This window comes from Cherax quadricarinatus, chromosome 61 (assembly GCF_038502225.1).
Source record: "Cherax quadricarinatus isolate ZL_2023a chromosome 61, ASM3850222v1, whole genome shotgun sequence".
Classification (NCBI taxonomy): Eukaryota; Metazoa; Arthropoda; class Malacostraca; order Decapoda; family Parastacidae; genus Cherax; species Cherax quadricarinatus.
In genome coordinates this window covers 6,430,499-6,454,781 of record NC_091352.1, presented here as the reverse complement: position 1 = coordinate 6,454,781, position 24,283 = coordinate 6,430,499, and the positions used below count along the sequence as shown (strand labels likewise).

At 41.4% G+C, this 24,283-nt stretch overlaps 1 protein-coding gene across 1 annotated transcript in view; it reads left to right on the top strand.

The window, feature by feature from the left end:
• Positions 1-559: 559 nt before the first annotated feature.
• Positions 560-24,283, top strand: part of Mad (Mothers against dpp) — a gene marked incomplete in the record, with an annotated part of 232,058 nt that continues 208,334 nt past the window's right edge. Inside the window, 1 exon segment of the mRNA XM_070098182.1 lies at positions 560-733.

Below are 24,283 nucleotides of genomic sequence, written 5' to 3'. Positions count from 1 at the left end.
CAACTAATGTGACATTTTATTGTGGCAACGTTTCGCTCTCCAGGAGCTCCTGGAGAGCGAAACGTTGCCACAATAAAATGTCACATTAGTTGCACTTGTGTCCTTTTACTTTACGTATTGTCGGTAATTCTACCAACATTATTACAACTTAGTATTATAACGAGGATCATAATGGAAATGTCTAGTACCTTTTTTTTGGGGGGAGGGGGTTTCCTAGGTACTTTACACTGTGTGATAATTGTACTTATGTAGACTTGACACTAAATAAACTTATTTACAAATGTATGTTAATGTAATAATGTAAGAAATGTATCTCTTTTGGGGAATAATATCAGTATTGTGTGTACAAGTGTGATCTGTAGCCAGAAACGAAGTGATAATTTCTAGCAATACTTCGAGGCTGGATAATTCAACACTTTACCATGAATGCAATTTTAATTTGAGGCTCAATATTTCGAAAAAAGCCATGGAATAATGTTGAGTAACTAGTTAACATTGCGGAGGAGTGTTTAAAGTGAGTGGTGGTGCGGCTGATGGCTCCACTCGGTCCATAGTGACGGCGACGGTCCACCCTCAGTAGAGACAACTCTCTGATGCAGTATACACGCTCTGTGCAACCTCCAGTGTAGGCGTGGTTGTTTATTCTCGCTCTCTCTCTCTCTCTCCCCCCTTCTGTCTCTTCCTCTCTCTCTACGGGAAATGTCAGTGCACTCCGGACTGCTGATGGTAGTTGGTGAGTACTGTAAACGGCCTGCTTATTTCTATATGCCAGTGCCACTTGGTGGAGTACATATGTTGTATTGGTTTCTCCTAGGGGAGGACATGCGATTTCTGGGTAGTGGGGATTTGAGAAATTTGTAGTTATATTTCAAACTCGCCTGTATAACGCTATTAATGGAGGGTGCAGCCGTGGTATTCAATCACGGACGTGGTGTGGGAGAGGAGGTAATGAGTTGAGCAGCAACCACGGTCCGTGGCTTGCATGGAGATCCTAAAACGCTAATATTAAATACCATCAAGATGGGTACAGCAGGCGGCGCAGGCAGCCACCTCCGTCCCTGCACCTCCAGCTTATTCTGCTTCATGGTACCACCAGAGACATGGTACCATGCCTACAGTGCCACTGTAGTTGTCCGTTCGTCACAGGGGTTAAGCTGCTGCAGTTCTCACAGTGCCACGCTAACATGCAGTGACTGGTCCAGTGCCACTACCAAGGTCAACACTTCAACATTACCATAGTCCACGGTGCCGCTACCATGAACCGCAGCGCCACTGATGTTCCACAGTGCCACCACCATGAGCTGCAGTGCCATATGACCATGGTCCACGGTGTCGCTACGGTAGATGCAGTGCCCCACTATGGTCCAGTGCCACTACCATGGGCCACAGTGCCACTGATAATGCCACACTACCTTGGTCCAGTGACTGCGATAGCTACAGTGCCACACTACCATAGTTCACAGTGCCACTACGATAGATGCAGTGCCACTACCATGGTCAACAGTGCCACCACGATAGATGTACTTTCACTACCATGGTCCACAATGCCACTACGATAGATGCACTGCCACATTACCATGGTTCACAGTGACTGCCATAATCAAGTGGCATTACCATGGCCCAGAGTGCCATGTATTTTCCAGTCATTACAGTGTTAAACTGTTGCAGCCAGTGTCATTACCATGGTCCTTAATACCACTTCCCTGGTCCACTAGTTCAATTGTCACTACCATAGTCCACAGTGCTACATTGCCATAACCCTCAGTGCCACTACAATAGTCCAGTGCCACATTACCATGTCCCACAGTGCCGCTAACATGGTCCAGTGTCACTACAATAGTTTACAGTGCCAGAACCATGGTCTGCAGTGTGCCACCATCGTGGTTCAGTACCTCGCAGCCACGGGCCACTCGTGCCACCATAGTAAACAGTGCTGCATGTCTACAGAGCCACTACCATTGGCCACAGTGGCATATCCATGGTCTAGTCACTACTGTGGACTACTGTCAGTCCAGTGCCACAAGTTTACAGTGTTACTGGCTAGCTAGCTAGCTAGTGTTACTATTATAGTCCACAGTGCCACTACCAATTCATAGTGTTTCTACCATACCCCACTGCCACTACCATGGCCCTCTGCCCCATTACGATAGTCCAGTCACGTGCCGCACTACCATGCCCCCACTCAGGTGCCATTCTACCATGCCCGGCCCCCATAATGTCATTGAGGGGCTCTTGATCCAAGAAACTGTGCTTATCCTCTTTCACTTTTAATCGAATCTGATTGCCTCCTATTCGCCATATGACTCCTTCAGGTTTAGGTGTTCCCCTGATTAAAATAAAACCATGTCCAGTCGTTAGTTTCACGATAATGATCCACAGCGCCACACTAATGTGATCATAGTAGCCAGTGTCACACTCATATATCCCAGAGCACTATGTTCCCAGTATTCGGTCGTCAGTGTCTGTGTCATAGTTCACAATGCCAATACAATTTTATAGCCACCAGTGTCATGCTTCCGTGACCCATTCGGTTCCACACTACCTTATCTCATAACTACCAGTGATACGCAGACAGCGCCTGGGTAGGTTGTGGACATCAGAATGACTAGAATATTAATTTTGTGAGCATTAAATCACATTGTGTACCAGGTTAGATAAAATTCCCAGAAGCTGCTCGTGGAAGGTATTGATGGCGCTTCAATAAGTGTCAGTATTTTTTTTTTACGTTCATTTAGAAATCTTCCTGTGGATGTATTGCCTCTTTCGTTAAGATGAACTTGAGGAAAATCTGCAAATGGTTTTGCAATAAGTATATTAAACAAACTCATTAAAGTTGGTGTGGCTTATTACCATCCTTGCTTTCTCTGATTTTAATAATAATAATATTACCATCCAACATTGCTGTATAAGGCAGTTAAGATTGTTAATTTGTGCTCCTCAGATAGTAAATCTCGGAACATGCGTTGGTAGATTGTCGCTAATTAAGTCAAGATTTGTATCATTTAGTTAATTGGCGCCAGCCTAACCGTAGCTTGCGATTGTAAGGCTGTATGACCCTTGTCGGTTTAGCGCTTTCTCTGATGATAATAGCGATTGTAAGGAAATTTGTTTTTGAGAGTGAGGGAGTAAAGTTTTATTACTCCCTTGTACATTTTATAAATATAATTATTATTTCATATAAGGGAGACTCAACCATATTAGCTTATTCCAGGTGCGCCCTACCTTAGTCGCCAAGGAAAGTATTTTCTCGACCCTTTGCAACCAGTTTGTCTTCATATCTAGATTTTTTACTTGAAATTTATATATTTTTTCTTCTCCGAGACCCCTCAAGGAAGGTTCCTTGATGTTGGTGAGGGGCTCTTGATTTAGGGAATTGTATCTGTGCTCCAGTTCCCCGAATTAAGCCTGAATGCCTTCCACATCCCCCCCAGGCGCTGTATAATCCTCTGGGTTTAGCGCTTCCCCCTTGATTATAATAATAATAATAATCTCCGAGAGTTGTTTTCAGCTACGCCTTTACTTTAAAATATCGATTCCTAGGAAAGAATGGGAAAAAGAGGATGTAAAGATCTGCGTTTACCCTGCGGGTAGATTAAACTTGCCATGCGAGAAAGAACCGTGAAATGAAGCACAAAATATCCACAGTGAAGAGTATTTCAAGGTTTTAAAGGTTCTAATAGGGCCTGTGAGAGGGGTCTGGGCTGCATATAAAACCATAACCTTAGAAACGAGGTCTTGCTCTATTATCTGCTTCCTTGAAGAGGAAGCTCCTTGTTATCGAAAGGATCTTGACAATAGAAATTGGAGCTACTCGCCTTCCTATGATCAAACACATGCAGCGCTGTATAGCCCTTGTGGCTTAGCGCTTCTTTTTGATTATAATAATAATATGATCAAACACGATTGCTCCCCTTCCCCAAGAGCTGTATGACCCTTACAGGTTTAGCGCTTCTCACCGAATATAATCTCAGCAGCTGTTACTAATTCACTTGTAAAGAGTCTGATGTTTTGGAATATTATTGCTAATGTATATGAGAAAGTGAAGTATAGGCATGATTTGTAGGTGTTATTTTCTAATATCCAGGGTTTATTTACTCTATATTTAATTATTTTAGCATGACTTGTGTGTCAACTCTTCTGAGGGGGGAGGGGAGGGTGTTATGATGCTATGATGCTTGCGAAAGGCATGTGAGCCAAGGGATTTGAGCTACCTTTCTCTTCCTGAGATCAAATCTGATTACCCCGTACCCTTTCCATTCCCTAGGTTATATATAACCCTTACGGGGTTTGCACTTCCAGTGCTTATAAAAGTAGTGTCAAAAAGTCCTACGAGAATTTAAAATTCATAATTAGTGTTGGCGATAATGTTGAGTTGGGGAGAGTTAGTTTTAATTATATGCGAGAGAACATCAGTATCCTTCCCCACCGCTGCTTCCCCATCACTCACCGCCCACAACCACCCACAAGTTCTGTCAAGCACCTTATTAACTACTGGGAACGCTTGGAAGCACTTGACTTGTACTCGTTGGAACGCAGGAGGGAGAGATATATAATCTACACTTGGAAAATCCTGGAAGGAATGGTCCCAAATCTGCACACAGAAATCACTTCCTACTAAAGTAAAAGACTGCAAAATGCCCCCAATTAAAAGTAGGGGCGCCATTGGTACACGAAGGGAAAACATAAGTGTCCGGGGCCCAAGACTGTTCAACAGCTTCCCATCAAGCATTAGGGGAATTGCCAATAAACCCCTGGCTGCCTTCAAGAGAGAGCTGGACAGATACCTAAAGTCAATGCCGGATCAGCTGGGCTGTGGCTCGTACGTTGGACTGCGTGCGGCCAGCAGTAACAGCCTAGTTGATCAGGCCCTGATCCATCGGGAGACCTGGTCATGGACCGGGCCGCGGGGGAGTTGATCCCCGGAATAACCTCCAGGTAACTTCCCTCTCCCCCACAAGCCACCGACCAGGTTTGAGTGGTTTGTGCCTAGGGGTTAGGACCCTCAACCTCTTCCCTGGTAGGGGTTCCCATCTTTCCATGGGTGCTTGCCTGAATAAGAACCCAGCATAACTTTTGGCATAAATGATGGGGAGATGTACCTTTTCGCTTAAATTTGACAGCCGATGACAAGGAATGAATTTATGAATATGATATGCGGTATGTCTACCTGCCTACCTGGAGGTTACCTGGAGGTTATTCCGGGGATCAACGCCCCCGCGGCCCGGTCCACGACCAGGCCTCCCGATGGATCAGGGCCTGATCAACTAGGCTGTTACTGCTGGCCGCACGCAGTCCAACGTACGAGCCACAGCCCGGCTGATCCGGCACTGACTTTAGGTATCTGTCCAGCTCTCTCTTGAAGGCAGCCAGGGGCTTATTGGCAATTCCCCTAATGCTTGATGGGAGGCTGTTGAACAGTTTTGGGCCCCGGACACTTATGGTGTTTTCCCTTAGTGTATCAGTGGCGCCCCTACTTTTTATTGGGGACATTTTGCATCGCCTGCCCAGTCTTTTACTTTCGTAGGGAGTGATTTGTGTGTGCAGATTTGGGACCATTCCTTCCAAGATTTTCCAAGTGTAGATTATGATATATCTCTCCCTCCTGCGTTCCAACGAGTACAAGTCAAGTGCTTCCAAGCGTTCCCAGTAGTTAAGGTGCTTGACAGAACTTATACGTGCAGTAAAGGATCTCAGTACACTCTCTAGATCTGCGATTTCACCTGCTTTGAATGGAGATGTTAATGTACAGCAGTATTCCAGCCTAGAGAGAACAAGTGATTTGAAATGGATCATCATTGGTTTGGCATCTCTCGTTTTGAAAGTTCTCATTATCCATCCTATCATTTTCTTTGCACGTGCGATCGTGGCACTGTTGTGATCCTTGAAAGTGAGATCCTCAGACATTACTACTCCCAGGTCCCTTACATTATTTTTCCGCTCTATTGTATGGCCGGAGTCAGTAGTATACTCTGTTCTAGTTATTATCTCCTCCAGTTTTCCATAACGGAGTAGTTGGAATTTGTCCTCATTGAACATCATATTGTTTACCGTTGCCCACTGGAAAACTTTGTTTATATCTTCTTGGAGGGCATTCCGGGGATCAACGCCCCCGTGGCCCAGTCCACGACCAGGCCTCCCGGTGGATCAGAGCCTGATCAACGAGGTTGTTACTGCTGGCCGCACTTAATCCAACGTACGAATCACAGCCCGGCTGATACGGCACCGACTTTAGGTATCTGTCCAGCTCCCTATGTGGAAAATAGGCTTCGAGTAGTTTTACTTTGTGATTAAGAATTGTGTAATGCGATTGAATAGGACACCGCAGTAACAAGTTGATAGTGTAAATTTGGTCATGATAGTAACGGAATATGTTTAAATAAAGCGATCAGTAACCAAACGGTTTTAGTGTTTTGTAAATAAATAGCCTTCCGGGGCCCCGTCCACCTCTCCGGGTGCCTCCAGCGCTTCCCCTCTCCGGGGCTCTACCACTTTTCCTCTCCCGGGCTCCACCATTTCCCCGCCCCCGGGGTTCCACGGCTTCCCCTCTCCGGGGCTCCTCCACTGCTTCCCTCTGCGAGACCCTCCACCGCTTTCCCTCTTCGGGGTTCTTCCACCGCTTCCCCTCTCCGGGACTCCACCGCTTCCCCTCTTCCCACTACCACTCCCTCGCTTCCCTCTCCACCGCTTCCCCTCTTCCCTCTACCACTCCCTCGCTTCCCTCTCCACCGCTCCCCCTCAACTCCACCTCCCCCTTTTCCTTCTCCGGACACCCTCCACCTCTCTGGCCCCCCTCTACTTCTCCGGCCCCCTTCCACCTCCCCGGCCCCCCTCCACCTCCCTGGCCCCCCTCCACCTCCCTGGCCCCCTTCCTACTCTGCAGCCCCCTCCACCTCTCTGGCCTCCTCAATTCTCCGCCCCTCTCCTACCCTGCGCCTCCACCTCTTTCGGCTTTTCACTCTTCCCACTCCATTAGTCCTTCACCTCCCGGCCCTACAACCACTCTTTCCGCCCTGTACTCTCGCATCCCTTCACTCTTCCCCTTCGCATACCTCTACTCTCCTAGCCAACCCCCTTCGTGGAAGTTAAGTTTGAACTGAGCATCCCTCTTTCCACTTAATAACTATACTCCTGGAAGATATTAGCTCCGGTAGTCAAGAAATCACAGATACCCAGGGCTTTGAGAGCTCTTGGATCAGGCACTGTCCCGTGGCCTAGTAGGCAACACTCTCGCCTCACACACTGAGTGTCATAAGAACATAAGAAAGGAGGAACACTGCAGCAGGCCTGTTGGCCCATACTAGGCAGGTCCTTTACAATTCATCCCACTAACAAACATTTGACCAACCCAATTTTCAATGCCACCCAAGAAACAAGCTCCGATGTGCAAGTCCCACTCAAATCCAACCCCTCCCACTCATGTACTTATCCAACCTAAATTTGAAACTCCCCAAAGTCCTAGCCTCAATAACCCAACTAGGTAGACTGTTCCACTCATCAACTACCCTATTTCCAAACCAATACTTTCCTATGTCCTTTCTAAATCTAAACTTATCTAATTTAAATCCATTACTGCGGGTTCTCTCTTGGAGATATATCCTCAAGACCTTGTTAATATCCCCTTTATTAATACCTATCTTCCACTTATACACTTCGATCAGGTCTCCCCTCATTCTTCGTCTAACAAGTGAATGTAACTTAAGAGTCTTCAATCTTTCTTCATAAGGAAGATTTCTAATGCTATGTATTAATTTAGTCATCCTACGCTGAATGTTTTCTAACGAATTTATGTCCATTCTGTAATATGGGGACCAGAATTGAGCTGCATAATCTAGGTGAGGCCTTACTAATGATGTATAAAGCTGCAGTATGACCTCTGGACTTCTGTTGCTTACACTTCTTGATATAAATCCCAGTAATCTATTTGCCTTATTACGTACGCTTAGGCATTGCTGTCTTGGTTTAAGGTTGCTGCTTACCATAACCCCCAAGTCCTTTTCGCAATCTGTATGGCTAAGTTCTACATTATTTAACTTATAAGTGCTAGGGTTATGGACACTCCCGAGCTTCAGAACCTTGCATTTATCTACATTGAACTGCATCTGCCACTTTTCTGACCAAGAGTAGAGTTTGTCTAAATCCTCCTGAAGTTCCCTAACATCTACGTTTGAATCAATTATCCTACCTATCTTCGTGTCATCGGCGAATTTGCTCATATCACTAGTAATTCCTTCATCAAGATCATTGATATATATTATAAACAACAACGGGCCCAAGACTGATCCCTGTGGAACGCCACTTGTTACTGATCCCCACTCGGATTTAACCCCATTTATGGACACACTCTGCTTCCTGTCTGTGAGCCATGATTCGATCCACGAGAGCACTCTTCCCCCAATGCCATGGGCTGCTACTTTCTTCAACAGTCTTTGGTGCGGAACTCTATCAAATGCCTTACTAAAATCTAAGTAAATAATATCAAATTATTTATCGTGGTCAACAGCCTCAAAAGCTTTACTGAAGAAAGTTAATAAATTAGTTAGACAAGACCGGCCTCTTGTGAATCCATGCTGAGTATCATTAATCAAGCTATGCTTATCGAGATGGCTTCTTATAATTTGAGCTATAATTGACTCTAGTAATTTGCCTACAATTGAGGTCAGGCTTATTGGGCGGTAATTTGATGGTAACGACTTGTCCCCTGTTTTAAAAAATAGGAATTACATTAGCCATCTTCCACATATCAGACACTACACCTGTTTGAAGAGATAAATTAAAAATATTAGTTAATGGTTCACAGACTTCCATTTTGCATTCCTTTAGAACCCTTGAAAAAATCTCATCAGGACCCGGTGACTTATTTTGCTTCAGTTGGTCTATCTGTTTCACAACCATTTCACTAGTGACTGTGATGTTACATAATTTATCTTCTTCTGGCCCACTATAAAAATTAATTACCGGAATATTATTAGTGTCTTCCTGTGTAAAAACCGAGAGAAAATAATTATTTAAAATCGAGCACATTTCATTCTCTTTGTCAGTAAGATGCCCATAGTTATTTTTAAGGGGACCTATCTTATCTCTGACTTTTGTTCTATATACCTGGAAAAAACTTTTTGGGTTAGTTTTAGAATCCCTAGCAACTTTAATTTCATAGTCGCTTTTAGCTTTTCTTATCCCCTTTTTAATGTCCCTCTTAATGTCAATATACTGATTCATAAGATGACCCTCGCCTCTTTTGATACGCCTATAAATTCCTTTCTTATGCCCTAGTAGATATTTCAGCCTATTTTTTCATCCATTTTGGGTCATTTCTATTTGGTCTAATTTCTTTATAAGGGATAAACGTTCTTTGAGCAGCATGTATTGTGTTCAGAAAACTGTCATATTGATAGCTCTCTTCGTTACCCCAGTCAACAGATAAGTGTTCTCTAAGCCCATCGTAATCTGTGTCCGTGGTTCGATTCCCGGCAAGGTTGGAAACATTGGGCGTGTTTCCTTATACCTGCTGTCCCTTGTCACCTATCAAGAAAGTAGATACCTGGGTATTAGTCGATTGGTGTGGGTCGCATCCTGGAGGACAAAATTTTAGGACCCTAATGAAAAGATAGTCCTCGATGACGCACTGACTTCTCGGGTTATCCTGGGCGGCTAACCCTCGGAGATTAAAAATCCGAACAAAATCTTATCTATTTAGATCAAAAAGCTGTGTACAAGGTAGCATAAAACGTACACTAGATTGTGAAATGGTGAATGCCAAAATCAGGCTGGGATACCGACGCCACGTTAGATGAACGTAATTTCCACGATTGAACTTTCAAGCAGTTTTCAGCTCATCCTCCAAATAAAATTTAATGTTACTCTAGCTTAGATATCAGATCTAGCATAACCACTCCCAGGTCTCTCACATTAGTCTTACGCTCTATTGAATGATTCGAGTGTGTTTTATACTCCTTTCCAGCTAGCTTTTGTCCTTATTAACTCAATGTCGCAACATTACACTGCGGATATATCCAGTTTTACTTAAAAATTTAGATTTTTTTCCTCTTTTTTTTTTTTCCCCTTTCTCAACCTACCTTTAATCTGTCCTGAGTACCAGCTGCTCTTCCGCTTCCTTTTCCACCTCATACCCATTATCGGCCTCCTCTCCTATTCTTTCTTAACTCCCAGGCCCTCCAGGGAGGTTTCTTGACACCGGTGATAAGCTCTTGATCCAAGGAATTGGATCTGCCCTGTCCTTGGATCGATCCAGAATGTTCCCATTCCCCCAGCTCTGTATTATAACCCACACCAGTATTTCTCCCTAACCCTCTCCACATTTCAGCTTTTCCCTCTCCGTCCAAGTATCCCTCTATTCCATCACTATTTTTCCCTCTCCCTTCACATACCCCTATCATTTTCCCCCCTTCGGTACTCCACCATAACCCTTCCCCCCTTCAGGCTACAACCCATCCACAACCTACAATCCCTCCACAGCCTACAATCCCCCCACAGCCTACAATCCCCCCACAGCCTACAATCCCCCCACAGCCTACAAACTCCCCACAGCCCAGAACCTACCCACAGCTTACAACCTCACCACAACCCTTCCCATCCCACAGCCCTTCACGTGCCACAACCCTTCACATCCCGCAGCCCTTCACATCGTGCAACCCTTCACATCCCTCAACGCTTTAATCCCACCACCATCACTCCAACATCCCCCGACACCCCAAGAGAACACCCCACCCCTAGCCTCTTGACTAGATTATACCCGTGCATTGTTTTGTCTGAACAGGAGACTTGCCAAAACCACTCCTTCTGGCCTATAAAAGGTAAACATGCAGACAACTCTTGAATAAATTCCAGGTAATTGTCCCCTGTTATGGCTCGATCTTGTCCAGACTCCTCCTTTGGAACATTTTTGAACATTTAAGGCTATATATTTAGCATGGTGTTGGCGTTGGGAGAAACCTGGCTAGATTAGTGAGCTCGTTGCTTCCTTATTAGGGCCCACAAGTTTGTGTAGGCTACTTGTGACATACCTATGATCGGATTCAAATGTTTTACTCACAGCATGGGATGATGATAACCTTCATTCCTAATTGCCTGGTCAACCAGGTTGTTGCTTTTTAGCTGTCCGGTTATGGAATTAGTGTTGCGGTTCTAACAGAGATAGTACAGTGGGATTATTTTTTCTATAGTGATTAAGTAGAAACGTGGGCTAGTTTGGTTGGTTTTGCCGAGTGTATCGAACGGAGATAAGGAGCACCAGTGCAGAGAAAGGTAAAGTGGAAATCAGTTCTTTTTCGTGGCATACAGAGTGAAGTAGGATACGAGCAGGATGTCAGTACAGCATACCTGTGGGACATGTAAAAAAATCCTTGGAAGGAAATCCAGGATCACATGCAACCTGTCCTTTTCCAAGCATCATATCTCTTGTGCAAGAATAAACACTGCCTCAAAAAATGACCTTGAACTATCAAGGTGCTTCTGGTTGTGCAATAAAGATACAGAACTTTGGGCAGGTATCAGAAAGGTACTAAGGAGGGTAATAAATAATAAAAATAAGCAAGTAAGTAGAGATGAACTCTTGGACAGTCTACCAAAGATATATGAAACATGGGAGGAAGAGATAGGAGTGAACCAAAAAATGCAGAATACCCATACCACAACAGATGACTCGAAACTATATAGTCACTCACTGAAAAATAACAGGAAATACGAACGTCAGTTAACCCAACCCCCACACATAGTACTAACCCAGACCCATCCCCCAGTCCTAGTGCTACTGCCCACAGCGCTGGTGCTGGCCCAGGCTCAGCCCCCAGCCTTAGTGCCAGTCCAGACTCTGCTAGGGACTCTACCACAGTCACTAAAACCTACCATAGCCCACATTACAGATGTAGTGGAAGGGTCTTCTTCTTATGGAGAAAGTAGTTCCCCGGAAGCAGGATGGGGTGACCCTGGCTTGGATACTGAAGATTATAGTGCAGTCCTAGAAACTGCATAAATTGAGAGCACACCTACCAAAAATTCTACCCAACCAAAAGCAAAATTGTGCAAATTCTATGTTTGGGGCATCTGTAAGCATGGAATATCAGGAAAAACAAATGGGACATGCAACTTTGAGCATCCCCAAAAAATGCCGTGACCACCTGTCTAAAGGAGTGTGTCGTTCTCTCTCCTGTAAATTCTTTCACCCAGATATGTGCCACTCATCGATTCTGCAAAAACAGTGCTAGAACACCAGCTGTCCTGCATACCATCTGAAAGGGACCCGGAGGTACATATCTCATAAGACAAACAAGAGTAGTTGCGACAACCCCACTCCAAGTGATTTTTTATTGGCAGGAAACGAAGAAAGAAAATGGAAGGAAATGATAAAAATAGTTCACCTTGGAGCCTTATTGGACTGGAGGCACAGCCAGAGGCACCCATGGCCCTCCAGAACCACAACTACTGATGCCAACAACAAAATCCCCACAACAAACACAGAATACAACCTCGTTTATATTTGCTAATATACAGGGCCTTAAGCCATCCACCAACAACAAAATACCTTTTATCAGGGGACTTCTAGAGGAGTCAAATGCGATGTATGCATCCTTCACAGAGACCCACACTAAATATCACTTTGACAACGAAATATGGATAAATGGGTACAACCTTTTTAGATACGGCAGAAAGAGGCAACAAGGGAGGGTTGGTCTGTATGTCAGAGTCGCTCATCTGTACGGAGATGCTGAACACCACAAATGATGTAGTTGAAGTTCTAACAATAAAGATCGAGAACCAAAACCTAGTCATCGTGGTTGTATATAAGCCACCAGATGCAACCTCCCAACAGTTCAAGGAACAGCTACTGAAAATTGATTACTGTCTGGAAAGCCTTCCAGCTCCATCCCCAAACATCTTACTGCTTAGTGATTTCAACCTAAGGCATACAAAATGGAAGAATGTAGCAAATAATGTTATAAGAAACAATCCCTGGAGGCAGCGCAGATGAAAGGTCACACACACATGAGCTACTAAATCTCTACGATAAACACACGCTAAATCAGCAGATAGTGGAGCCAACAACACTGGAAAACACACTTGGCCTTATTTTCATAAATAATGAGGACTTGATAAGAAACAATATCAAAAGCAACTAATTCCGATCACAAACTAATCGAAGTTCAGACTTACATGCACAGGGGTCCTGATCAGCAAGATGCACGTAGCTGTGAAGGTGTCTTCACCAAGTACAACTTCAACAAGAAGAACATCAACTGGGACCAGGTGAACCATGTCTTACATGAAACATGTTGGGAAGATATCTTAAATAACATGGATCCAAACCAATGCTTTGAAAGGATCAACTAACTGGCAGCTGAAGTATGTTCAAGGCATATTCCCCTAAGAAAGAAGAAGAGAAGAAGTAAATTGGAGAGAGAAAGACGCTCCCTCCACAGAAGACGACGAAGAATCACTGAGCTCCTCAAGAAGGGTAGATTATCTGATACATGGAAGGAAGAGCTGACCAGGAAAGTGGAGAATATCGAACTTAAGTTAAAGGACTTACAGGACCCAAGAGACAGGATGAGCTAAAAGCAATTAGTGAAATTGAAAGAAATTCGAAATATTTATTTTCATATGCCAAAAACAAGGCAAATACCACATCTAGTATCGGGCCCATGCTCAGACAAGATATTACTTACACAGATGACAACAAAGAAATGAGTGAGATACTGAAATTCCAATATGACTCTGTGTTTAGCGAGCCACTAATCAGTATAAAGATCGACAATCCAAATTATTTTTTCATGAATGAGCCTCAAAACTCCATCTATGTATGCCATATTTTCGACATTACCCTAACTCCGATAGACTTTAAGAAAGCTATTGACAACATGCCCATGCACTCAGCCTCAGGCCCAAACTCGTAGAACTCTGTGTTCATTAAGAACTGCAAGAAACCCCTTTCGCATGCCTTAAGTATACTATGGAGAAGGAGCTTAGACATTGGTAAAATTCTAGTCACTAAAAACAATGGATATAGCCCCACTCCATAAAGGTGGCAGCAAAGCATTAGGTAAGAACTATAGACCAATAGCTCTAACGTCCCACATCATAAAAATCTTTGAAAGCGTGCGAAGAAGCACGATTGCAAACCACTTGGATTCCCCAAAACTGCACAATCCAGGGCAACATGGGTTCAGAGCAGGTCGCTCCTGCCTCTGGCACCTACTGGATCACTATGATATGGTCTTTGATGCACTGGAAGAAAAAACAGAGTACACATGTAATATACACAAATTTTGCAAAAGCCTTTGAGACGTGTAATCATTGATTAATAGCGCACAAAATACGTGCTAAAGGAATAACTGGCAAAGTGGAGAGATGGATCTTCAACTTTCTAACCAATCGAACACAAAGAGCAGTGATCAACAGAGTTTTTGGAAGCTGCCATAGAAAAGCTCTGTTCCACAAGGCACAGTACTCGCCCCCATTCTGTTCCTCATTCTCATATCAGACATAGACAGAGGTGTAATCCACAGCACCGTGTCATCCTCTGCAGACAGTACTAGGATCTGCATGAGGCTGTCATGTATTGAGGACACGGTTAACCTCCAAGAAGATATAAACCAAGTTTTCCATTGGACAACGGAAAACAATATGAAGTTCAGTGAAGACAAATTCCAATTACTCCGTTATGGAAAACTGGAGGAGATGATAACTAGAACTGAGTGTATTACAAACTCTGATCATACAATAGAGTGGAAAAATAATGTGAGGGATCTGGGAGTGGTAATGTCTGAGGATCTCACTTTCAAGGATCACAACAGTGCCACGATCACAACTGCAAAGAAAATGAAAGGATGGATAATGAGAACGTTCAAAACAAGAGATGCCAAGCCAATGGTGATCCTTTTCAAATCATTTGTTTTATCTAGGCTGTACATTAGCATCTCCGTTCAAAGCAGGTGAAATTGCAGATCTAGAGAGTGTACAGAGAACCTTTACTGCACATATAAGCTCTGTCAAACACCTCAACTACTGGGAACGCTTGGAAGCACTTGACTTGTACTCGTTGGAACGCAGGCGAGATATATTATAATCTACACTTGGAAAATCCTAGAAGGAATGGTCCTGAATCTGCACACAGAAATCACTCCCTACGAAAGTGAAAGACTGGGCAGGAGGTGCAAAATACTCCCAATGAAATGTAGGGGCGCCATTGGTACACCAAGAGAAAACACAGTAAGTGTCCGGGGCCCAAGACTGTTCAACAGCCTCCCACCATGCATAAGGGGAATTACCAATTGGCCCCTGGCTGCCATCAAAAGGGAGCTGGACAGATACTTTAAAAGTCAGTGCCGGATCAGCCGGACTGTGGTCGTACGTTGGACTACGTATGGCCAACAGTAACACCCTGGTTGATAAGGCCCTGATCCACCAGGAGGCCTGGTCGTGGACCGGGCCTTTTTTTACTTTAAATGCTTAAGTCAGTTTCTCAACCTGCGCTCTTTAGGTTGTTAGGTTAACGACGGTTAACATAGTTAAACCAAATATAATATGCATTATTACTATTAACTGGTATAACAGTCAATTTTTTAACAGTCACTTTCAATTTCTCAACGCTTCCTATTTGTTCTCGTTATTTTAGATTAGGTTAATTTAGATAGGTTGAATTGGGTTTCATAAACATAAGAATGTACATTGAAAATAAATGCAGCCGAAAAGGATATATCACAATAGAGGAGGGACCGGTTCCAAATCTTACGAGAACACATGGTAGACGGCACAAAATAATCCCCAAGAGGAAACTTTATAAGTTCCTCCATGCACTTCCTGACGAGGCACTTGCTGTAACACTTGCGTCGAATTGCGTGCACCTAGCTAGCACCAACTGCGTAACTGACTAGGTCGTTAACTAGGAGGCTTAGTAAGAGACTGGGCCGCGGGGGTATGATCCCAAGAATCACAAGCAGTCAACAGGTATTAAACAATTATCATACTTGTTTAAGGCTTTCGCAAGGTCTGGTGTGTATTATAAAAGCATTTTTTTTTTCAGTGTCCAAAACTATATCGTAGTAGTGTAGCATTCTCGAGAAGCAGGAGCGTCTGTTATCCTGCTTTGTATAAATGTTGGGATTCCATGGGGTTTAGTAATCTTATTAATTCTTGGTATTCTTTCAAGGATCTTAATGTTTGACGTCAGTGCTATCAGTCTCTAGTTTTATTGTTTGTGGTGTGGAGCAGGAGAGTAAAAACATTGTTTTGAAAGGCTTGAACGCTGGCGACCCAAGTGCACTTTGGAATGATAAGTTTTTGGAAATACAGGTGAAGAATTTCACTTTCTTTGAGGTTTTAGGTAAGTTCTAATAGATTAGCGTGATACAGTTAAATATTTTACGTTCCACCAGCCTCAACGACATTTCTGACAGGAATTTGTCTGGTTTGATGGTCTACCGAGTTTCGTGACCCAGCAAGGAGAGTTAACTATTTCATTGTAACTTAGAGAACCTTCGAGCTTTCTTTATACAAACTGATGTAAACAATAACGGGGGAGAATTTATATTGTGGGATTCCAGGTAGGGATCCTACGACAGCAAAATCTAACTTCCTACCAGCTAGTTCAAGGTTTACATTGTGCCTCTATTACTTTTTGTCTGGCTTTCCCTGGTACTCGGGCACCCATAATGTAGCATACAGCTGTAAACTGCCACACCATTCTCGCAGAAATGTGAAAGCACCATGTGGCACTCATTTTAGATCCCAGTTAGAACCCTGTGACTACGTTACGATTTTAAAATATACGTATCAATATATTTTACTCCTCACATGGTGCAGGCTTCATCTATAAACTACAGGGGCGACCACCCTAAAAGCACTGAATGTTTACTTTGGGCAGGAAAGTTATCTCAATCTGTACATGGGAAATACTCATCAGACTCCTGGTCTACATTAAAAACTTTCAGTGAGATATGGGAGGAGTAAAACTAACAGAGTTAAAAGTAGGGATGCCATAAACACAATTAGAGAACAATCAGAAGTTAACACTTTGCCGTAAAATATGCTTAATCAGCTGGGTTGTAATTGCTATGTAGGAATGCTGACCGCAGGCAGTAATTGTCTGATTTTGTTGTCGCTAGAACTACGAGTAGAAAAACTCTACCTTTCACAGGTATGGCAGGCACGCGCATGCAACTTGTGTTGGAAAAAGTTCATAGGGTGTATGAAAGTGTCGGTTTGACCGGTTTGTATGGTGCCACTTATCTCCATTGCCAGTGCCAGGATCCAGGATAGACAGCATGTTTGACTGCAAGTTCTCGTGAGGTTCATGAGGTCAAAGAATGCATGGCAAGGGTAAATTGTCACTGTTACTTCAAGAGTGCGAAGCTTGGCACGCTGGCTCCCGTGGTCTCCTCTAGCCAAGTGTCACTTGCTGTAACGCTGCTTATATTTATACACAAATATTTTATATATAAAAAAAACAAGGTGTAGAGAACAAGGGAGCTTGTGTGCTGGCTTAGCTTTATCTAAATAACAACAGTAATCCAGTAAGGTATCAAAAATATTTCCGGAACAAATGTAGAGGTCGTAAGAGGAAACCCCTCAAGCCTAGCTGCTGTTGAGGGGCACCTGATCCAAAGAATTAGGCCTACACTTTCCTTAGATCGAATACGATTGCCTCTCATTCTCCAGGCGGATTCAGCGCTTCTTAATAATATTGATAATAATAATAGAAATAACCAAGAGGAAGCTGGATCATTAATTCCATTATAATTCAAGAGAAAACTGGAACATTACATCTAAGTAAATACCTATTTGTAGCTACAACAGGAGAGTAATGCTCGTGGTAATAAAGTGAAGACTGTAATAAGTGGGACACCACGTACTGCTACTACTACCACCTTCTTCAATTTATTCCGTTCCTTTATAATTATATTTGTAAAGAAAAATTTCCCTATATATCTTCGGCTCCATCTTTTAAAAAACTGAGTTTATATCAGGCTTCTTGTTATTCATGTTGAAAATACTAAAAAACTTGTTTACTCACTTACATAACCATTTATAACTACATGTGTTACCATATTTCCTCTTTTCCTCCTTTCAGCCAGCGTAGGCATCAGCTATTTATCGTTACTATTTTTTTTTAGCTATGGGATCCTATATTAAGTAGCTCGCCTTTGGAGCTTTTTTATGCGATCTACAATATGTGTATGTGCTCCCCTAGTTGTGGTTACAGGGGTCGATTCATAGCTCTTGGCTCCGCCTCTTCGCTGGTCGCTACTAGGTCCACTCTCTCCCTTCTCCAGGAGGTTTATCGAACCTCGTCTAATTTAATTACCCTAACGGGTATCAAAAATTTTCTTAATTCATATTATTCAAGTGTGTGTGTGTGTGTGTGTGTGTGTGTGTGTGTGTACTCTGTGTGGCTGCAGGGGTCGTGTCACAGCTCCTGGCCTCTCTCCTTCGCTGGTCGCTACTAGGTTCACTCTCCTGGCTTTAAGAGCCTTATCGTACCTCTTCTTAAAGCTGTATATGGATCTTGCCCCTACAGCTTCACTCTCCAGATTGTTCCACTTTCTGACAACTATAAGGCCGAAGAAATGCTTCCTAAAATCCCTAGGACTCAACTGAGTTTTCAACTTCTAGCTGTGTTCTTGTGTCCCATCTCTCAAACGCTACCCCTACTCACCTTGTCAATTCCTCTCAGTATCTTCCTATGTTTCGTATCCCTCCTAGTCTTCCTGTTCTCCAGTGTCATCAAATTGAGTTCCCTTAACCTTTCTTCATAGGACATACCCTTTAGTCTTGTTGCAAACCTCTGCACTTTCTCCTCATTGACATGCTTCACCAGGTGTGGGTTCCACACTGGTGCTGCATACTCCAGTATGGGCCTGACGTACACGGTGTAGTATCGTGAATGACTTAGATGTCAAAAGACTATTCTTAGATTTGCCAGACGCGCACTCAGGTGATATGCTTGGTATGATGTTTACCCCAAGTGCTTCCATGAGTGAGGTTTGCAATCTTTGCCTCGAGCCTGTACTTCGGCTGCGGAGTTTTTTTTTTTTTTTTTTTTTTTGTCCTTCCCCGGTCTTCATAACTTTGCACTTAGTGGGGTTAAACGCCGAGAGCCATTTGTCAGACCAGGCCTGTTGCCTCCAGATCCATTTGTAGCCTTTCCCGGTTCTGGTCCTCACACGTGTGTGTGTGTTTGAGAGAGAGAGAGAGAGAGAGAGAGAGAGAGAGAGAGAACGATAACATTACACGCATATTCCAGTTTGGCAAAATGTTCGTTGTAAACAGCTCGTTTAGCATCTCTTAGTCCATATACGGTATTTGAAAGTCGTTTTTTAAATTAGTGTAGCATATGCGTTTATCATAATTACATTTATATGATCTGGAGATAATTTTTTTCATTAATAACTCTTCGTATGATACTCAAAATTTTGTCACACGATCTACTCTTCTCTTTATGTGGTCTGATTTCACCTTTCATTTCTGTTACATTTCATTTAACTCAGTTTATCCAAACTATCTTGTAAAAATTTACTCGTTATTTTGAGCAAGATTTTCCATCATCTGCATACAAATTTATATACCCGTAGTTTTCTATTCCTTATGACATGTCATTTATATAAATTAATAGCATTATAGGGGAAAGTACAGATCTTTGTAGCACCCCGCTAGTATAATTTTCCCAAGAGAACATTTTTCCACTATCACTTAGTATTTTCCAGTCAGTGTCTCGCCCAATTTAATAGTTAACCTATTCCTCCTTGCTTTGAAGTTGAAAATTTAGTGTCTCATGGGACATTTATCAAATGCCTTCTTAAAATCTAATTAAATATAATTTGCCTCGACCATGTTTTTTTACTGTCATAATAGCTCTATAGTTTGATATACAGGCATTTGCAGACCGAAAGCCGAATTGTTTACTAGTCAGACCAACCAGCTTATGTGGCCAGGGGGCCACTAACAGCAACAGTTTGATTGAATAGGCACTCATCGAAGAAACTTGGTCGATCGTTGAGTTGGTAGGGTAGAAAACCCCGAAATCGATTACAGGTATGTCAATGTAAGACCAGTGCGAGGTTGGAGCTACATTACTGCGTGCAGCGTTTGTTTCCCCTGATATCCTATGATAGTGAATTTCTGTTATTGCCGGTATTTTTTTAATTAGCGTTTTAGCAAGCAAGTGATAACCAAGATCCATAGTACGGTAGGAATCATTCAGAAGGAAGATAAGGATACGAGATTAGATAACCTAGTTAGAGAGCATAATACTGTTTTATAACCTTTCTTTCATAAAGTTCATAGCACGGTTGTCGTTACATTTTGTTTGTTCATTCGAACGGATGAAAGATTTGGAATAGCAAGTTATAATGACAAATTAGGATGCAAGATTCGAGCAAACAAATGATTTGGTAATGCTAGTCTTTAATGATAAAATATTAGTGTAAGATTTGATAACCTAGCTTGGAAAATAAAAAAAATAAAAAATATCTATTGGTGCAACAAGTCTTGTTTATCAATCTAGGTAGTGACGGAAGTGCTTTGTACCGTCATATAGAGCAAGATAAGGATAAGATATCAGTCTGCTAAGAAACGCAGTGAAAATTCTTGTTTTTCTTAAGTGTTAAATATGCAGGTTATAATATTTGATACAAGCACAGGGTCGTTGAAATAAGGAAAGCGGAAATTAGCATGATAAAATTAAAGTTGGGATATTTTCGGGAATTTATTGTGGAGGGCAGTACAGACTAAATTTTCGTGAAGCACCATATAACAAGGGACTTAATTTTTGTTTGTGTTATCAATGCACTGGGGAAGTTGTCTGTATTATGACAAGAATATACAAGTTTAGTCTTGAAAGTTTAGTGAGCAGCCTAGTAGAAACTAAGGTTTCTCCCTCCGGTGAGGTAAGTGTGTTGTCATGCATGTATGTTGATTACCCAGCAGTGAACTAGACTGGTAATATTTAAGAGCCATATAGCAGGCAAGCATGCCACACAGTAAAGCCAATAAAGTTCTTTGCTACTCGGATAAACTACCTACCTAGTTGTTTAACAAGGAATTGTGTGCCGTAAAGGGTCTAAATTTTCCCAAGCTTGGAATCAATGAAGATGGAAGATAAAAATATTGGATTTATGTAAGAAATGTTTCTCTCCGGAGCTGTGGACTATAGATATTATATAATGTATTTGGTCTTCATTTTATTTTAATGTTTTATTTTTATCCTGTTTACCGGATTAGTTTTTGAAGTTTATTTTTATTACTTTGAATGAGAGAAAAGGGTTGTTTTTATTAAAACTGGTTACATCAGCAGTGCGCGGCCACCTTACTCTGTGATAGTTACATAGTGGGAACAAAAGCTAGCCGTCTCCATGTCATATTCCATTACACAGAATGGGTTCATTACATAGGGTAATGAAATTCGTCGGTAATACCTGGGAAACTTCAGTAAGGCGATGAGGACATCATCGTATATTCCACTATTGGTACTCTAGCTACGTTAATTTTAATAGTTTCTTCCAAGCAGGATAGTTACTATTACTCGAGAATTACAGTTTCTCGGGATGGAATATCACAACACAGGGAAGGAGGAAGTTATAAAGGGAGGGAAGAGAGGGACAAGGAAAATGTTAAGAAAACTGGGATGGGAATAGTGAAAAAAAGAATAAACGATAAATGTTGTAGAAGAATAAACATTAAGAAACACTAAAGTAACCCGCACATAGAAAAAAAAAGTTTATGACTTACCGGCCCATCTTGGATCATTCACAAGTCACAAGAGAGTGAGCCAGTATATATAGGCGAACACAGGGACAGTAAAAGAGAGGAGGAAAAAGTAGTAGTGCTAATGCTGGTAGTGGAAGTAGTAGTAGTGGTAGTAGAAAGCAGGGTAAGTAGTTTATGCTACTAGAGATAGAAACACAATAGAGTATGAGGGGAAGAAAGTCACAATAAATTTAAAAAGGTAAATATAAACCATAGTACATTGGTCCAGAATGAACTGAAACAGGTCACTTTTCATTCCAAATTCTGGATTTGTGAAATTGTCTTCTTATAAATTGTCTACTTATTTTGTTATAAGTATACTTAACCTCAAAAACGTAAGGAACAGTGTCATGTTTATGTTTGTTGCAAGATGATAAATTGTTGGCAAAGAAAGTTTTGTCACATCTTGGCCACTGCCGCTTCTAGTCTAGGCGGGAAATACACGCTTGTGTTTAATTATATATCTCCTTTATGATTGCCTGCCTTGGGAGCTTTGTGTATACATGTATATGGTAGTTTTTTTTTTATTTACAAAGCGCATATTCCGTTTCTAAGATTATCAAACTTAAACTTTTTATCAACTTACTACTGTCATGACCCATTCCCATATTGCATAAATCATAATCACAGTTAAAAAAATTAACTATTTGTAATTACCTATTTGTATCTACACAAGCAGAGTTATGCTCCAGGTGTCCCGTCTTCAATAATTTGGTCTCATATATATATATATATATATATATATATATATATATATATATATATATATATATATATATATATATATATATATATATATATATATATATATATATTATAATGGTTGATGCATATTCGGCAATTTGTTCCATAATTCGTTCCGTGTCATCGGCAGTAGGTCATCAAATTTAGACAAGTAGGAATGTATTCTCACCATTTATACCGAGAGAGTTGCTGGGTTCTCAGGCAAGCACCCTGTAAAAAGAGTTGCACCCTTCACAGAGAAGAGGTGAGTATATACTGCAGTGACTGTAGTCCTGTGGACAGTGTGTGGGCAGTAATACCCTGTGGTTGGTTGTGGACACGCATGGTGTGGACGGTGTATTTACCTATTTGTAATTACATATTTGAGTTTACGGGAGTTTAGATGCAGCTCTTGAATCCCTCGCTTTACCTTCGACTGTCATTGGAACTTGCGTAAAAAAGAACACAATGTACAATAAGGATAGGTTGTGAAATAATATATTGTGTAATATATATAATATATATATATATATATATATATATATATATATATATATATATATATATATATATATATATATATATATATATATATATATGGGTGGTAGGAGAAGAAAATATTCAAACTGGTCCGGGGAGAACCTTGAGTATTCCCTGAGGTACGTTTGTTGTCTTAACTGAGGATGAGGATCCCCAGTCCAGTTCTAGAGGTGGTACCTCCCTATATATATATATATATATATATATATATATATATATATATATATATATATATATATATATATATATATATATATATATATATATTCTTTCAACGTACCAGCCGTATCCCACCGAGGTGGGGTGGCCCAAAAGAAAAAACGAAAGTTTCTCCTTTGAAATTTAGTAATATATACAGGAGAAGAGGTTACTAGCCCCTTGCTCCCGGCATTTTAGTCGCCTCTTACGACACGCATGGCTTACGGAGGAAGAATTCTGTTCCACTTCCCCATTGAGAATATATATATATATATATATATATATATATATATATATATATATATATATATATATATATATATATATATATATATATTATATATATATATATATATATAAAATATTTATATATATATAATATATATATATATATATATATATATATATACATATATATATACATATATATATATATATATATACATATATATATATATACATATATATATACATATATATATATATATATATACATATATATATATGGAGTGAGATTAACAAGTTAAGAAAGCCTAGAGAACAAATGGATTTGTCAGTTAAAAATAGGAGAGGAGAGTTATTAAATGGAGAGTTAGAGGTATTGGGAAGATGGAGGGAATATTTTGAGGAATTGTTAAATGTTGATGAAGATAGGGAAGCTGTGATTTCGTGTATATGGCAAGGAGGAACAACATCTTGTAGGAGTGAGGAAGAGCCAGTTGTGAGTGTGGGGCAAGTTCGTGAGGCAGTAGGTAAAATGAAAGGGGGTAAGGCAGCCGGGATTGATGGGATAAAGATAGAAATGTTAAAAGCAGGTGGGGATATAGTTTTGGAGTGGTTGGTGCAATTATTTAATAAATGTATGGAAGAGGGTAAGGTACCTAGGGATTGGCAGAGAGCATGCATAGTTCCTTTGTATAAAGGCAAAGGGGATAAAAGAGAGTGCAAAAATTATAGGGGGATAAGTCTGCTGAGTATACCTGGTAAAGTGTATGGTAGAGTTATTATTGAAAGAATTAAGAGTAAGACGGAGAATAGGATAGCAGATGAACAAGGAGGCTTTAGG